This window comes from Myodes glareolus, chromosome 6, assembly GCF_982192425.1.
Source record: "Myodes glareolus chromosome 6, mMyoGla1.1, whole genome shotgun sequence".
NCBI classification, from domain to species: domain Eukaryota; kingdom Metazoa; phylum Chordata; class Mammalia; order Rodentia; family Cricetidae; genus Myodes; species Myodes glareolus.
The window spans coordinates 6,605,785-6,623,844 of record NC_142031.1 but is presented as its reverse complement, the minus strand read 5'-3'; positions in this window follow the sequence as shown (position 1 = coordinate 6,623,844).

Sequence of the window (18,060 nt, the reverse complement as noted above, 5' to 3'; positions counted from 1 at the left end):
GTGCAGGAGGAACGAGCATGTATGCCCGCTGAGAAGCCAGCATTTTCCATGCCTTTCAGAGAGGCAAAGACATAGGGCAGGTGGGGCTCCCAGAGGGCATCTGTCATGTGACCACTTGCGAAGAACTGATCTGCTCTGGCAAAAGGCAAACCCCCTCGCCAGTTTCCTTTATCTCCCTGCCCACTCGTCCCCAGTCTGAGAGATGTCAAAATGGTAGCATGCAGTCACAACAACTGTGTGAGAGGCAGTGGGGTTGCACACTGCAAAGACCTCCCTGCTGCTGCCATTTAATCAGGGAACATACATTGCTGTGAAGACCCCACTAAAATAGACCCATAAAGCTCAAGACCTCAAAGAATCTCAAGGAAACCGTTACCCGTCTGTGCCTCAGTTTCCCCATCTTCAATAAAAGCTCTCTACAGTACTGCCCCCTCACACACACACATCCAGGAATTCAGCAATAAATTTGTGTGCAGTGTTCAAAGCAGGGCCTGATCCATAGCAACTGGCATTATTTTTGAGTTTCTCATTTTATGGCAAGGAGGTGACTTGCCATTGTCACCCCACTAGTTATTGAGGGACCAGAGGTTACAAAGCTCTTGCTCTTCAGCTCATCGAGTTTCTCCAGGTTCAAAGCACGCTGCCATCTCAGCTAAGTCAGTCTTGCTGCTCTGCTGAGCTCCTGGCCCGGCATGAAGGGCCACCTTCCTATTGACCCCATGTCCTTGCTGACCCCATGAGCTTCCAGCTCTGCTGAAGAGTTTAGCAGAAATCATCACAACTGGGAAACTGAGGCAGGAAGATGACTGCCAGGGGGGTGAAGCCAGCCTGGGCTACGAAATGAATCCCTGCCACAAGGAGGGTGGGGGGCGCTGGCTAGAGAGATGGCTCGGCCGTTCAGATGGGCTGCTACTCCTGCAGAGGACCCAGGTTCAGGTCCCAATAGCCACATCAGGCAGCTCACAACCACTTGTAACTCCAGATCCAGGGGATCTGCTACTCTTCCAGCCTCTGTGGGCACTGGCACACGCACACGCGCGCACACACACGCACACACACACACACAAATAAATAAAAGAGAAACCAGAAGAAAAAGAAATGAGCATGCTATTGAGACCTGGGGATACAGCTCAGTTGGTAGTTCTTCCCTGACATGCACAAGTTCCTGGTTCAGTCCTCACCATCACATAACCTTGGTGTAGTATCATACGACTGTACTCAGAAGTTCAAAACCATCCTGTGTGTACTGAGTTTGAGGCCAACCTGAACGACATGAGGCACTGTCTCTAAAGAAAAAAAAAAAAAAGGAATGCAGATTCTCACCAACTCCAGACTGGAAAACACAAGAACTAGGGTCTTACTCTATCTCAGGCTGGCCCTGAACTCCTCAGATCCACCTGCCTCTGCCTGCAGAGTGCTGGGATTAAAGGTGCGCAGATTTGCCTTGAAAATTTGCCCAGGAAAACAGTGTGTAGCTGAGGGTCTGGGGCAGTGGATCTGGGGAGATTCTGGAGTGGAGGGAATTCAGTAGGCTGGGCCTTGGAAGGGCAAGAGTGTACAGGGAGGAGGACCACAATGTACAAGAGGCGGAGGAGAGACCAGAATGTTTCTGAGGCAAGAGGACTCCAGGAAGTGGCAAAACAGATTGTGTTCACCACTCCCAGTAGCTCCCAGCCTCACCTCATCTGGCCAAAGGTTTGGCAACCCTGAGATTAGCATTTTGGGGTTCTAGGACAGACAGCCTTTGTGCTTCTGTGCCTGCTCCCATGCACAGCTGGTGGATGCTGACCTGTGTTAAAGACAGCAATTAAATTAACAAAGGGAGTAGAGCTGACAGCTCCTGAAATCCAGGAGCCAGCTGCTAACAAGGGCACATCACTAGAGATGGGGTCCCCTCCCTCTTTCGGGTGTCATTACTCCCCATTACTTAGCACAGAATAAGATAATGTCAATTTTGTTGCCTAATTTCTGACTCACTGTCTTCTTTGATCCTAAAATTTTCCATCCATCGACTTTGAACAGGAAATATCTCGTGTTTGTGGGATGTACATACGTGTGTGTGAGTGTGTGTGTGTGTGTGTGTGTGTGAATATAAATTCCTTCTATCCTCATACAACCATACCCCCAGCTCGCTGAAGCTTATTTGTATTCTGAATTCCTGTTTTCCACAGCTCATCTCTTGATTGACAGTTTGAGATGAGCTGACAGGGGGATCATTTTCATCACAATGGAAAGTTAAGAGTGAGAAAGGAGTCTTTGTGTTTTCTGCATTTATGACTATCAGTTCCATGGAAAGGCCCGAAGAGGGGAAGAAGGAGAAGAGAGGGAGGCATAGTCACCCCAGGTGATACGGAAGTGACAGTAGCCCAAGTAAACAGACTCCACCTCCCCAGGTGGAAGGGCCATGTGCTCAACCCACGTCTGTCCACACATGGATCAGAGAGAGCAGAGCAAGGAAGGTGAGCACAGGTGAGCTGGAAGAGAGCCCATGAGGTTCACACAGGACTGACATTAGCTGTTTCCCACAGGACTGTGAGCACACGGGGATCCTAAAGCTGAGCTCTTCTGCACAGTGAGTTTTCGGCATCATTTGGTCCTAGCTCAGCAGCGAGATGTTTGATCTATCCCTACTGAAGCCCTATTGCTTGCTTTGCTGTTTTCATCTGAGACAGAGTCTTACCTGCATCTGAGTGTTCGGGAACTCACTATGTAGCCTGAGCTGTCCTCAAACTTGCTATAGTAGACCAGGTTGGCCACGAACTCAGAAGTCCACCCACCTCTGCCTCCTGAGTGCTGGAATTAAAGGTGCAGGCTACCACACCTGGTGAAGCTTGCTTTCTTAACCCTTTTAGTGAGAACATCTCTAAGCTTTACCCAAGCTGGAGGTGTAGCTCTGAACTTACCTAGGGCACAAGATTCTAGCTGGATACCTAGGGGAAAAATGAGTAACTTTCTTCTGTTTAAGGTAAGGGCCTCATGCACCCAAGGCTGGCCTCAAACTCACTATGTAGCCAAGGATAAGCTTGAACTTCTGATCTTCTTCTCTCTGTTCCCAAGTGCTAATTCTAAGCGTGTCTGTGCCTCCATGCTAATTTATGGAGTGCTGGGGATCAGACCCAAGGCATGCTGGGTAAGAACTCTACCAACTAATCTACATCCCCAGGCCTGGCATGCCTCCCTTCTTTCCTTCCTCCCTCCCTCCCTTCCTCTCTTCCTCCCTTCCTTTCTTCCTTCCTTCCTTTCTTCCATCCTTCCTTCCTTCTTCCCTCCCTTCTCCCCTCCCTTCTCCCTCCCTTCCTCCCTCTCTCCCTACCTTCCTTTCTTCGTTTGTTTGGAAACAATCACACCGTTCAGCTCTGGAAGTCCCAGAACCCACTGTAGACCAGGCTTGACCTTGAACTCACAGAGATCCACCCACCTGTCTCTGCTTCACAAACGCTGGGATTAAAGGTGTGGTCACTGACTTTCCTAACAGGAGCTCTTAGAGCTGCCTTCAGCCAGCCCTCCTCGCTTCCTTCATTCTTACTGATCCTGACCTAGCTGGCCAGACATCTAGCAGGTGACCACACTCCTCAGAACTGCTCATAGACGAATGGACAGAGCTGACCACAGCAGAGATTCCTGCAGAATGCCCAGCCATACCCAGCCTCAGTTCCTCAGGATTATCTTTGCCCTGTCTTCCCCAGAATCTGTGGTGATGAACTTGCCCAGTTTCAGAGACCACTGGTCTCATGTGTTCTAGAACTCAGCACCTGTCATAGGGTTTCTACAAGCAGGCATAGCCTCCATCTGATCAGTTCTTCCTGGACATGGTTTCACGCACCTGGAATCAAGCAATCAGGAGATGGGGGCAGGGGAACCAAGAGTTTAAGGTCATCCTCGCTATATAGTGATTTAGAGACCAGGCTGGAAGACAAGGGACTCTCCTTATAAACGAAACAGAGCCCGCATGGTGGCACACGCCTTTAACCCTAGCATTTGAGAGTCAGGAAGGAGGATATTTGCAAGTTCGAGGCCAGCCTGGTCTATGTAGTGAGTTCAAGGCCAGTCTTGGCTACACAGTGGGACCCTGTCTCAAGAAAACCAAAGAACAGGGCTGTGAAGGAGGCTTGGGGAATCAGAGCACCTACTGAACAAATATGGAAGCATGAGTGTGACTCCCCAGTGCCCATTTTATAAACAGCTGTGCGAGGCCATATGTACCCCCAGAACAAGAGGCAGACATAGGGGCTCACTGGGGTTTGATGACTGCCAGTTCAGCTCCAAGTTCGGTGCAGGTCCCTGTCTCAAGGGGATAAGGCAGGACTGAGAGAGCTGGATGCCTGACACTCTCTTCTGGCTTCCAAATGTGTGTGTAAGTCTAGACCACAGACACACGTTCACACACACCACACCCACACCCGCGTACACGCACGTTAGTCCACAGTCCTTCCCCGCGGGTATCGGGAACCCACATCCAAAAGATCTCCCATCCCAAAATGTCTTCTCTACTATTAATTTAGGCATATGTAACACAGGACCCAAATATGAGGAGCTTTGCTGACCCACACCCTTGTGGGTACAAACCCAGTACAATCCCAGCCACTGGGACTGGCTGCTCCCTGGCCTCCCGCTAGTTGGAGCGGTTGCTTGCCATGGAGCCTGGGTTCTGCTAAATTCATTTCATGGATCTCTCCCTCAGTTTAGTTCTGCAAGATAAGTTTGTGTCTCTCTGGCCTACCCTTTGCTGATCAAATGGTCCATTTCAAGTGTACGGCGACCGCTAACCTTTCTCTCATACCTCGTTTCTGTTGGTTTCTTGGCACTACATGTGCACACGTATGTGTACCCTACAAGAGAAATAGGAACACAGATGCCTTCTCTAACAGACCAGGAAGTCAAATCTAGGTGTTACCTGAACTTCTTAGAGGTGTCAAGTAGAAAATACCTTCTTTAGCCTCTGGTGGGCTTGTGCCCTCAGCCTTAGGTCACTCAGATCTCTGACCTCTGTCACCCCTACTCCTGGTCCCCCCTTAATTCCCTGCCTCCATCTGATAATGGTTGCAAAGGGTTACAATCCTCACCTTCCTGATAACCCCAATAATCCCAACTCACTCATATTTTCAAGTCTTGTCTTAAAAGATGCTATGTAGTGGTTTTCCCTCTGGCCTTCACCTGATGCCACCTTGGAATAGAAGATGCTGTGGCCTGGTAGTCATGGCAACTAGAACAGGAAAAACACAGTGATACCCAGGTTTATGGTAGTGATGTTGGAGTCACTGACACAATTAGAAGTAGGAGGAGAGGGTCGAAAGACCCTAACCTGGGATTTCAGTTCTTGCTTCTATTCCCTGAACCCCACTCCCAACAAAGTGATATTGGGAGAGGCTAGACGGTATAGAAAGTGGGAGATTAACTGAACAGATAATTCTGTGGTGCGGCTTCCACCATGGAGCGGGACTTTGCAATGATGTAGCTATTTTGGGGTCACCCATGCTCTTGTAAGTAAACATAATAAGCCCACTGGTTTCACCTGATAGAACTTAGGTGAAATTGCACTTTGGTCTGTCGCTGTTGCCCGTCTGGGTGAACAGAGGTTTGTTTAAAAAGCTCCCTGGAGAAAGTTAACGCAACAGCAGAAAGCGACCACAGTTCCCAGGGCAATCAGACAAGTCCTTAGCCGGCCACAATGATGGAAGGAACCACCGTTCAATTAAGTTACAAGGTGGTGGGTGGGGAGTGAGGGGGTAGCTCGTTTGTGCAGGGCTTGCTATGCAAGCATAAGGCCCTGAGCTGGATTGCCAGAACCCATGTAAAAAGCTGGGAATTTGTGCTCTGGGCCTGCACTCTCAGCATAGGGCAGAGGCAGGCAGATCTGAGGCTCCCTGAACAACCAGCCTAGCCTACTTGGCAAAACTCAGGTGACATGAGAGACCTTGTCTCAAAAACCAAGATGGACAGTTGAACATTAGTGGTGCCCACCTTAATCCCAGCACTTGGGAGGCAGAGGCAGATGGATCTCTGTGAGCGAGTTCCAGGACAGCCTGGTCAATAGAGTGAGTTTCAGGACAGCCTGCTCTACAGAACAGTCAGAGCTACACAAAGAAGCCCTATCTGGAAAAACCAAAACATACACACACACACACTCACACACACACACTCACACACACACTCACACACACACACACACACACACACACACACACAAAGATGGACAGCTCTTGAGATATGACACCCAAGGTTGATCTCTAGCCTCCACATGTACCTACATGAATATGCATGTATACACACACACCCACAGACATAAAAGCAGGGTTTTCTGGAAATGGTATTCAAACTTCAGATTGCCATGTCTTGAGGCACATAGGCACAGAGGGACTGTGGAGGGCAGAAGGAACCACAGAGGGCACAATAAAAAATGAGACGCAGAGCGCACAATCACTGGGACTCTCCTGAGCTGTCCATGACCGGTAGGATAGTCAGCTGACTGGACTAGAACAGCCTGGGAGCCTGGGAGACAGTGGAGGCACCAAGCAAGGGTCTCCGGGGCCCAACAGGTCTTTCTCCCAGCACTTGTCTGGCCCACTCTGCTGCTGGGATAGACACCAGGGCCAAAAGCAACTTAGAGAGGAAAGGGTTAATTTAGCTTCCAGCTCCCAGTCCATTCTGAAGGAAAGCCAGGTTGGAGCTCCCAGAAGCGAGCTGGAGGCAGAACTCAGCAAGGAAGAGGGCTTACTGGCTTGCTTTTTTAGGCAAGATGGATCAGTGAGTAAAGACACTTGTCATGAGTTTAATCCCCAGAATCCAAATGGAACAGGAAAAGAACCAACTCTCACACGTTGCCCTCTGATCTCTCCACGTGCTCCATGACATATGTTCACCCTCTCTCTCTCTCTCTCTCTCTCTCTCTCTCTCTCTCTCTCACACACACACACACACACACACACACACACGACTAACGTTTTTAATATTAAAAATTTAGATCAAAAATAGATATATATTCTCATGAATGGAAAACAAACCCAGGATATACTGGAGTCAAGTTTTCCCAAAGATTAAAAAAAAAAAAAAAAGACAAAAAAAATCATAGGCTAGACAGGGTTGGGTAAACCGCAGCATGGGAGCCAAACTTGGGCAGCCTGTCTGTCCTTTACGTACCGTCTGTGGCTGCGCTCCTCTGCAGCACTGCCTCTGGGCAGTCACAGCGGAGAGGCAGCCTGCAAGCCCACATGTTTACCAACATGGCCTTGTCTAGAGAGGTTTGCCGTCCTGTTTGATGAAACCAATGTATTTTTGATGTCTAAATCTAACAAAGGGCAAAAGTCCTTTATAAGAGAGCTTAGATAGTTAAGAATTCAAAACAAGCCAGGAACCAGTGAATGAGAGACCAATGCTCCTAGCTCTAACCTGGTTTTCAGCCTCTGCTTGTTAGGAACTTTTGGTCCCTTTATGTAAATGTAATGTTTTTGGTGCTCAGTCTCTTCAGATTCATTTACTCAGCTGCAACGGGGGTCAAAACTGCTGGAGCTGCCTGACCTCCCGGTCGCCTCCTGGCGCCTTTCCCGTCTGATGTCAGCCTTAGCCTCATCTTCAGCCAACCAGACTCGTGGAAATCTGCGAGAGAGACTTCTGGGTGTTTTGCTTTCTTTTTTTATTATTATTATTTTTACCATATCAGAGTTTTGTCTGCATGTATATCTGCGCAACGCTTGCACACAATCCCCTTGGGACGGAAGTAACTGTTGTGAGTACTCCTGTGGGTTCCGGCGCTCTGGGAGAGCAGCCAGTGCTCTTAACCACTGAGCCATCGCTCCAGCCCTCCCCCAGCTGCCTGGCCTCAAACTTGTTGTGTAGATCAGACTGGCCTTGAACTCACAGAGATCCTCCTGCCTCTGCCGCCACACTCCCAGCCCCTAGTTTTGCATTCTGATAAAAACAGAAGAAGGAGCTGGGGATGTGGTTTGGCTGGCAGAGTGGTTGTCTAGCGTGTGTGTTGCGATGGGTTTCAATCCCTGGCACTGATAAACCCAGCACCAAGCACAGTGGTGTAGGCCTGTCATCACAGCACGTGGGAGGTTCAGAAGTTCAAGGTCATCCTCCACTACGTAGTGAATTCAAGGTCAGTGCCAGCCTGGAGAACCGTGAAACCATATCTCAGTAATAATAATAATATAAAATTTGAGACCAGGGTCTGGTATGATCACACACATCTTTAATCCCAGCATTAAGAATGCACAGACAAGCAACCCTCTGTGAGTTTCAAGCTGGGGGTGGGTGGGGGCTACATAATGAGATCCTGTCTTTAAAAAAATGAGAGCAGGTTTTGCTATGTAGCCCAGACTGGCTGTGTTTTGAGACCCTTCTGCCTCAGTCTCCCAAGAGCTAGGCCTATAGCTTTATGTCATCAGACCTGGACTACGGCAAATTTTTAAAAAGCCTTGGGAGCCAGGCTAGCCAAGGCTACATAGTAAGACCCTTAAAAGAAGCAAAGTCTTGGGCCTGGAGCTGAACCTCATCAGTTGAGAGCGCTCTGCTCCTGCAGAGGACCTGAGCTTGGTGTGCAGCACACATGGTGGCTCACACATGTCTGCAGCTCAGGTTCCAGGGGATCCAGCACCCTCTTCCGACCCCAAAGGCACTGTATGCATGTGGTGCACATACACGCGTGCAGACAAACCTGTATGCATGTGGTGCACATACACGCATGCAGACAAACCTATGTGCATGTGGTGCACACATACACATGCAGACAAACACATACACATAAACTCTTTAAAGCGAAAGTCAAAGAAAGGTCTTACCCAAAGGTGAGGACAATCTTTTCTCAACCTCCTTGTTCCCATCTCCCTGGTGTAGGAGGTTCTTTTTATATTGTTTTCATTGGTTAATAACTAAACTGCCTTGGCCTAGTTGATAGGGCAGAACTAAGGTAGGGGGAAAAGACAGAACTGAATTCTGGGAGGAAGAAAGCAGAGTATGAGAGACTCCATGGATCCTCCACCTGAGACAGACGCTGGTTAGAATCTTTCCCCGTAAACCACTGCCATGTGGTGATATACAAATTAATAATAGAACCATAATAACCATAATAGAAATGGGTTAAATCAAGATGTGAGAGTTAGCCAATAAGAGGCTAGAGATAATATGCACCAAGTGGTGATTTAATTAATACAATTTCTGTGTGGTTATTTCGGGACTAAGCTAGCCAGGCGGCCGGGAAGAACAAGCAGGCCCTCACCATACAACATCTCCCTATGCTCAGATTCCAGCCCTCCATTTCATGAGTATGATTGTGCTTTAAAAATCCAGCTTCATTTTTTGGGATCCAGTCTGTTCGGATACTCACCTTCAGGGACCTGGAAGGAGTGGGGAGGAACTTGAACTTCCCACAGGGCTGGAAGCCCTGACTGCTCTTAGGGATGAAGAGGGAGGAGGAGGGGGAGGGGGAGTGGGAGGGTGTTGGGAGGAGGGGCGGAAATGAAAACTTTCATAATTTAATAAACTTTAAAAAAAAATCCAGCTTCAATCCTGCACAAAGGACTACAGGTAACTGAGGCAATAGGAGCGGGAGAGGTGGTCTCCCTTAGGGAAGAGCACATCAGCTGGTTGTTCATGCCAAAAGTCAGCCTGAAAGCATACATACAAGTAACATTACATAGAGCGAACAGGTTATATTCAGGAATGTATATCTGTATACATACAGATATATAAAAATGTGCAATTACAGTAACGAACAAAGAGATCATGAATTTGAGAACAGAGAGAGGTATATGGGAGGGTTTGAAGGTTGGGAAGAGAAGGGGGAAATGTAATTATATCAATCTCAAAAATAAAACAAAACCCAGTAGAGCTTGGTGTGGTGGTACACACTTTCAGTTCCATTGGTATACCTGCATAGCCACCACACAGACAGACATACGCGTAAGTTAAAGATTTATTTCATTTTTTTAAGTATCTGTCTGATTGCATACCATGGTGGGGTTAGTGTGTGTATGTGGAGCCCAGAAGAGAGATGAAGCTCCAGGCAGTTGTGAGCTTCCTGACGTGGTTGCAGAGAACCAAACCCAGGTCCTTTGAAAGAGGAGCAATCACTTTAACCCACTAAGCCATATTCCTAGCCCCAAGAAAATAAATCTTATAAAGTTAGCTTAAGCTAGATGACAATGGTGGCATACAGGACTGCCCTTCCAGCTACTGGAGAGCAGAGGCAAGAGTCCAGGTGTTTGCTACCAGTCTGAAGAACACAGTGAGAGATCATCTCGAAATAAAGTGAAAAAAAATACAATAAATGCTAAGGTGTCATTGTCACACAAGTCCCAGTTTACAGTCAGCCCTCCCTGAACTGCCCTCAAAAAGATCAAGCCAGGAATGCTTTGATCAGTGAGGAAATCCTGCCAAATCCATCTGTGGCCCTGAATCCGGCCGTCACACAAATCTAAAGCAGGATGGACCGATGGACCGTAGTCAGGATGATACCATGGACATTCCTCCCCTGTCAAATTGAGGACTAGAGGGGCTGGAGAGATGGCTCAGAGGTTAAGGACCCTGACTGTTCTTCCAGCAGTTCTGAGTTCAATTCCCAGCAACCATATGGTGGCTCACAACCATCTACAATGAGATCTGGTGCCTTCTTCTGGCCTGCAGTCATAAATAGAGGCAGAACACTGTATTGTATACATAATAAATAAAATCTTTTAAAAAATGAAGGACTAGATATTGGGGAATAAGACAATGATAATGAGTATTTAATTAGTTATTTTTGAGACAAGGTTACATGTAGCCCAGCCTAGCCTTGAACTCCTGATTTACCGGCCTCTAAGTGCTGGGATTCTGGGCATGCCTCACCATACCTGGTCTGTGTGGTGCTGGAGGGATTCACTGATGTTGGTAAGCACCCTGCTGAGCGTCTTTTTCCGTTCTCCAGGTGACTGAAGGTGTGAGCTGTCTGAAACCAAAGGGTCCTAGACCATTTCCCTTTCTTGATCAAAACCATTGTGAAGTATCTGAAGAACACTTTGTCTTAGATTTTTGTTTTCCTCACATCATTAACGCTCCCTGAACTGTTCAAGAAAACACAACATCACACTTCCAAAAAGCAAACAGTGACTGATGGGCCCTTCACTCCTCAGTGCCCTCTGCAGGGACAAGGAGATGGCATGAAGCCACTTCCCTTAAGGCGATGGCTCTGTCCCAAGTATAGATTGTACACGCATGACATCCAGTGGCCAGAAAGCACACGTGCAGAAATGGTCTGTGGTTCTGTTTTCACGAAAGACCCGGGATGTGACTACTGACAGCTGGTCTCTAGTGGTCTGAAGAATGGACCAATGAGGGTGCCACGAGAAGAGAGGCCTGACCTTGGTGCCTCTATTAGTCCCAAGGTGACCTCAGGCTGGTTAGCTGATGAGTGGGAAGATGTTTAGAAAAGGGTGTTTGGAAATGTAAAAAAAAATTTCTAGATACCTGTTTATAGAGAAAGCAATAAAAAAAATTCTGCTTGAATGGGGTTGGGGGCGGGGTTCCGCCGTAGATCGTGTGCTTAGCATAACAGAGACCCTGGACTCTGTGCATCTAGCACCTGCCTCAATTTGTTTTACTGAAGTGAAATTAGCATTGTGCAACGGGACAGGAACCTTTTGTTGTTGCTTTGATGGTACTGGAGACAGCTACAGGGGTGGAGGTTCTGCCCCTGCCACAGTGTCTATGTGAAGGTCAGAGGACAAGTTTGTGGAGTTAGGTCTCTCCTTCCATCTTTCTGTGAGTTTCAGAGGGTAGAACTCGGGTTGTCAGGCTCCCGTGCTAGTATCTTCACCTGACGAGGCCTCCTGTTTATTTTTGAGACAACATCTTGCAATATAACCCAGACTGGCTTTGAACTCGCTATGTATCACAGACTAGGCTCAAACCCATACTCCACCTGCCTCAGGTTCCAGAGAACTGAGATCAAGACATATGCCACCACACTAGGCTGGCATTAACCTTTGTAAAGAGTATGGTTCAGGGGTTGCAGAGATGGCTCAGAGGCTAAGAGCCCTGGCTGCTCTTCCAAAGGTCCTGAGTTTAATTTCCAGCAACCACATGGTGGCTCACAACCATCTGTAATGAGATCTGGTATACATCAGTTGGTAGAGCTCTTGCCTGGCTTGCAAGAACCTTGGATCAGATCCTTGGCCCTGTGGAAATGGTGTGTGGTGGTGCTCGCTTGCAATCCCAGCATCAAGGAGGTGAAGGTAAGAGGATCAGAAGTTCAAAGTCATCAAGTCCTCCTCGAAAACACGCCAAGTTTGAGGCCAGGCTGGGCTACGAGTGATCTTGTCTCAAACAAACAAAAAATAGAACTCTGAGGGGATTGTAGGTGATCTAAACATTTCCCCTAGGCTGCAGACAAGAGACCTCCTGCTCCTACCTCAGGTTTCCTTCTTCCCTGGCTTATCTTCTACACTGCCACTTGTTTTAGAAGTCTTGGTGTCCACTTTACTTTGGGGTACTCAAATTAAGAAAATAACATCGGATGCTGGAGAGATGGCTGAGTTTACGGTCCCTGGCTGTTCTTGCAGAGGATCCAGGCAGGTTTGGTTCCCAGCACACACATGGTGGCTCACAACCATCCAAGCTCCAGATCCAGGGACCAGATGCCCTCTTTTGACTTCCATGAGCATTGAATACATATAGTGCACATACATAAATCCTGACACTCATACATAGACATAAAATAAAAATGAATATATATCATGTCATTGACTGGGCATGCTGGTGCACAGCTTTAATCCCAGTACTCGGCAGACACAGGTGGACCTCTGGGAGTTCCAGGCTAGTCAAGGCGACATAATGAGACCTGTCTTGTAGGAGGAGGGGAAGAAGAAGCTGCAACTGTTTTTAAGACATGCAGTGTGACCTGGTGTTGGGATCACAGCATGGAAGGTCCTCGCACCTGCAGATCTCCAGAGAAACCAGGAATGTTAAGCACACAGGGTTGTCTTTCCAGTGGGAAAGATGAAAAACCTGTTCTTCCGTCCAGAGAGCTGGGAAGAGATTAACAGCCTGGTGATCTGTGTCATCTGTTGGGACAGGCCCTGTAAACTCCTACAACCAAGACTGGAGGTGGCTGGTAATCAAAATGGCCCTGATAGCCAGAGGCTCCCCCACACTAACACAACCAGGACCAGATGTGGCTAACTGCCCAAATGACCTCTGTGCTATCTCTATGACAGAGACCAGGCCTTTGGCCCTTAAGCCAGTACAGGTATCTCTACATCTCATCTGCTTGGAGGGAATGGCATTACCCTGAGATGAGTGTCAATCTAATCACGCTTGCTTGTGCACTAGGGATTGCATTCCACCAGGAAACTTCTCCAAACTGTACTGTGTGTCTTAGTTGGGGTTTATTGTTGCTATGAAGAGACACCATGACCACAGCAACTCTTATAAGGAAAACCTTTAATTGTGGGGGCTCGCTTACAGTTTCAGAGGTTCAGTTATTGTCAGGATGGGGAGCATGGCTGCCTGCAGGCAGAGGTGGCGCTGGAGCTGAGAGTGCTACACCTTGCAGGCAACAGGAAGTCAATTGGCTGTCACACCTTGGAAAACGTGAGAAAAAGACCTCAACGCCTGCCCCCACCGTGGCAAACTTCCAACAGAAGGTACGACCCAGATTAAAGGTGTGCCCTCTATGCTGGGCAGTGATGGCGTGTGCCTTTAATCCCAGTACTCTGGAGGCAGAGGCAGGTGGTGGATGTCTATAAAACAAGTTCCAGGACAGTCTGTTACACAGAGAAACCCTGTCTCAAAAACCCAAAAAGAAAAAAAGAAAAAGAAAAAGTATCTCCTCCAGTCTCCTGGTCTGGATTAAAGGCATGTCATCCAGACTCTTCCAACAATAAGTCCACAATTCCTTATAGTGCCACTCTCTATGAGCTTATGGGGGCCAAATACATTCAAACCACCACACTGTTTAAATACCCTGGGAATAAACGGCCTGGTATTTGACTCACCACGATCTGATCCAGGTTGATAAATCAATCTACACCGGGTTTTCATCCTTAGCTTTTCACAGGGTTCACTTCTCTGTCTGACACCTGCAGAGACCCCCTCAACTCTATGACACCTGCAGGGACCCCCTCAACTCTATGACACCTGCAGGGACCCTCTCAACTCTATGATATCGGCAGGGATCCCCTCAACTCTATGACACTTACAGGGATCCCCTCAACTGTCTGACACCTGCAGAAACCCCCCCAACCGTATGACACCTGCAGGGAGCCTCTCAACCTGGAGCAGGGCACTGCCTGACATCCACAGTTACTTGCCCTGCATGTTTTCTATGCATGGAACCACACACCAGCAGCCTTTACGTAGGGCGTCTTTCACTCAACTTGTTTGGAAGTTCATCCACATTCTATCATGTGTCCGTACTTCATTGTCTGAGGACAAGGTAATGTGCTATGACATATATTGCCCACATATAAAATTACAATTTAGTCGAAAGATCATAATTGGCTTTATTGTCATTTCCAGAAGTAAATGAAGCTTCATTCCATACTATAGAATTAAGTGATCTGAGAGAGGGCTGTCTTCAGAGACAGGTTAAGGGCTGAAGAAAACAGAACAGGGGCCAAAGAGATGCTTAGTGGGTACCTGCTGCCAAGCCGAAAGGTCTTAGTTCAATCCCATGGCCCATGCCATGCTAGGGAAGAAACGACTCCCTAAAGTTGTCCTCTGACCCAAAGCACACGTGACTGCACACACACACAGGTGCACAAAGTAAATAAAATAACAAAGCACAGAAGGTGGATTAACAGCTCCAAAACGCTTCCCTTATTACACAGGATCAGGGAGACATGGGGAGAACCACAGTAGACGGATTAACAGCAGGTTGGTTGCTATAGGTCATTTTTGTGAAAAGATTAAGGCAGAAGGAATTCTGCCCAATTGAAGCTGTCAAGTTTGGGAAACTGGACTGTGATCTCTCTTTAATCTTGATTTCTTTGCTAAGACAAAGAGTTCATTTTACTTGGTGGATGTGGCACTGGAGCATGACTCCACATTGATTTTTAGCCTGGTCTGTTGGGGCCTACTGGAAAAGTTTAGTGCAAAGCGATGGTATCTTCAGTTTTAACTAACAGCATGAGCCAGGCACAGAGATGTGCACCAGTAGCCCTGGGTTCAGGGACGGCCACGGAGAGCCACCTGACTCAGGAGCTGGAGGCTAGCCTGAGCAACACAGGACTCCATTTGTACGTTGGAGGGAGGAACAGTATATAGCATGCTTTTGCTTAACCTCGTTCGACTGTAATTCCTATCTTTTGTTATTAACAACAAGCTCTTATGAAACTTTGTGTAATTATTTATAGCTTTAAAACTTTTTTCTAACCAGGTGGTGGTGGCACATGCCTTTAATCCCAGCACTCGGGAGGCAGAGGTAGGTGGATCTCTGTGAGTTCGAGGCCAGCCTGGTCTACAAGAGCTAGTTCCAGGAGAGGCACAATAACAGAGAAACTTTTTTCTATTACATTTTATGTGTGAGTGTGTGCCACATGTATGCACACATGTGGAGGTCGGAAGACACACTGAGGGAGCTGGTTCTCTCCTTCCACGATGTCAGTACCGGGGGTCAAAGCCAGATCCTCGGGTTTGACAGCAGGTGCCGTTACCCACGGCAGCCATCCCGCCAGTCTGTTTGTACCTGTTTTGGTGGCCATTTCCTCTTCCTTTGGGTACATACCCACAAATGGAATCACTGGGTAATAATTCTGTGTTTAATTTTCTCCAACTGTTGATAGATTTTCTTTTTTAGGGGGCCTTACTATGTAGATTAGGCTGGTCTCAACTCACAGAAATCCTCCTGCCTCTGCTTCCTCTGCAGGAATCAAAGGTGTGCTGATATTACCATAAATGACACATTGGTAGATTTGTCATGTTTTGTTTTGTTGCTTTTTGAGACAGGTTTTGTAACAGGCTTTCTTTGGGCCACCCACCAGCTCTCAAGTCATGACACGGAGACTTATTGTTAATTATGAACTCCCAGTCTTAGGTTGTACTTGTCTCACTGGCTCTCATAATTTAATCAGTTTCTCTTCACTTATGTTTTACCGCAGGACTTTTTAGCTTTCTTTCATTCCGTGTGACCTACTCAGTGTCTTGCTGGGTGGCATCTGCCTTGCTGGCTATCCCTGGGCATCTCTCTCTCTCTCTCTTTCTCCCTTGTTTGTTATGCCCTGATCTGCGAAGTCCCCCAAAAAAACAATAAGGAGACCAAGACCCGTATGTAAAAGCAAAGAGCCTTTATTTTATACCTGGTCTCTCTGTGTGTCCAATGTATTGGACTAAACGGAGAGCCCTGAGCTCAGTTAGAATTGGGTTTTTATAGTAATGAAGGTGGGGGTGAGGGGTTTCTAAGGTTCAGGACCCCTTATTGGCTGACATTTGTCTAGGGGTGTCCTGGTGAGTGTGTGCTGGAAGGTGATCCTATCTACAATGGTTGGAAGGTTGGAACGTTAGGCATTTCCTTTGGATGGTCTGTTCTTGGGTGGTGCTTGGGTAATCTGTGGTCCTTGCTGCAACCAGATATTGCCTCAGGGTAAACTCCTGAGACTCGGGCGCGGTTCTCCAGTAAGCTTATCACAGCCGGGCCCAGCACTGGCAGGTGATGACGGTTGGAAGTTAAGGACTTCCTTTGGGTGGTCTGCTCCTATTAAGCTTACCGTGGTTGGCTGAGTCCTACAGTTCTCTCCTTTGGTTCTCCTTTTCTTTTCTCCTGAGCTTAGATTCCTCCTACTTAATCTCTCGGCCCACCAGCTCTGCCTATCCCTCTACTGCCTAGCTACTGGCTGTTCATCTTTCTATTAGACAATTCAGGTGCCTTAGGCAGGGAAGGTGAAACAGCAACACATCTCTGCACAATTAAACAAAAGTAACATAAACAAATGTAACACACCTTTACACAGTTAAAGTAATATTCCAAAACAGGGTTTCTCTGTGTACTAGCTCTGACTGTCCTGGAACTCATGGCCTGCTCTGCCTCCTGAGTGCTGGGGTTAAAGGTGTGCACCACCACTTCCAAAAATCTTTTATGTTTTTTAAAGACAGGATCTAGGGGCTGGAGAGATGGCTCAGTGGTTAAGAGCATAGCCTGCTCTTCCAAAGGTCCTGAGTTCAAATCCCAGCAACCACATGGTGGCTCACAACCATCTGTAATGAGGTCTGGTGCCCTCTTCTGGCCTGCAGGCAAACACACAGACAGAATATTGTATACATAATAAATAAATAAATAAAGACAGGATCTAATATACCCAGGCTGGCTTCAAACCCACTGTCATAGAATGCTGACCTACCAAAAATAATAGGCCTTGCCATCTTCTGTGACCACAAGATGTACAACAGTCAAGACAGGGCCTGTTGGGCAAAGAGAGATGGCTCAGTGCTTAACGGCACTTGCTGGTCTTGCAGAGAACCTGGGTTCAGTTCCCAGCACCCACATGGTGGCTTATAACTACCTGTAACTCCAGTTCCTGGGGATCCAACACCCCCTTCTAACCTCCACACACATTAGACACACATGGTGCGCATACATGCAGGCAGAATGCTCATACACATAAGTAAATCTAAAACAAAACAAAAACAAAATAAAATTGGGCTTGTTGACATTCCGCCACAGGAGAGGTGGAGATCTCACAGCCTCACCTGAGAGCCCAGCCACCCTAACCTTTCCCTCCCCTTCCACACTCCCCACAGCTGTGTGTAATTCTGTCCACCTGTACGTGGTCTCGTGCTCTCAGGAGACGATGGAAGGTTAACTGAAGGGAGACTACATCCATGCAGCTCTAGGGACATTTTCATCCATGCTGAAGTGAGACTCTACAGTGATGTGGCTGTTTGGGGGAGGGTCCCCCACACTTATGTTCTGTAAGAATAACCTTGAAATTCATGTTTTTCCGCCTCTATCTTCTGAGTGCCGGAATTACAGGATATAGGCCAAAAATACCTGATCTCTGCCGTGTTGGGGACCAAATGCAGGGTGTCATTGAACGGCAGCAAACCAACCGAACTACACATCCACTCTTGGTTCATTTTTGCTTTTTGATA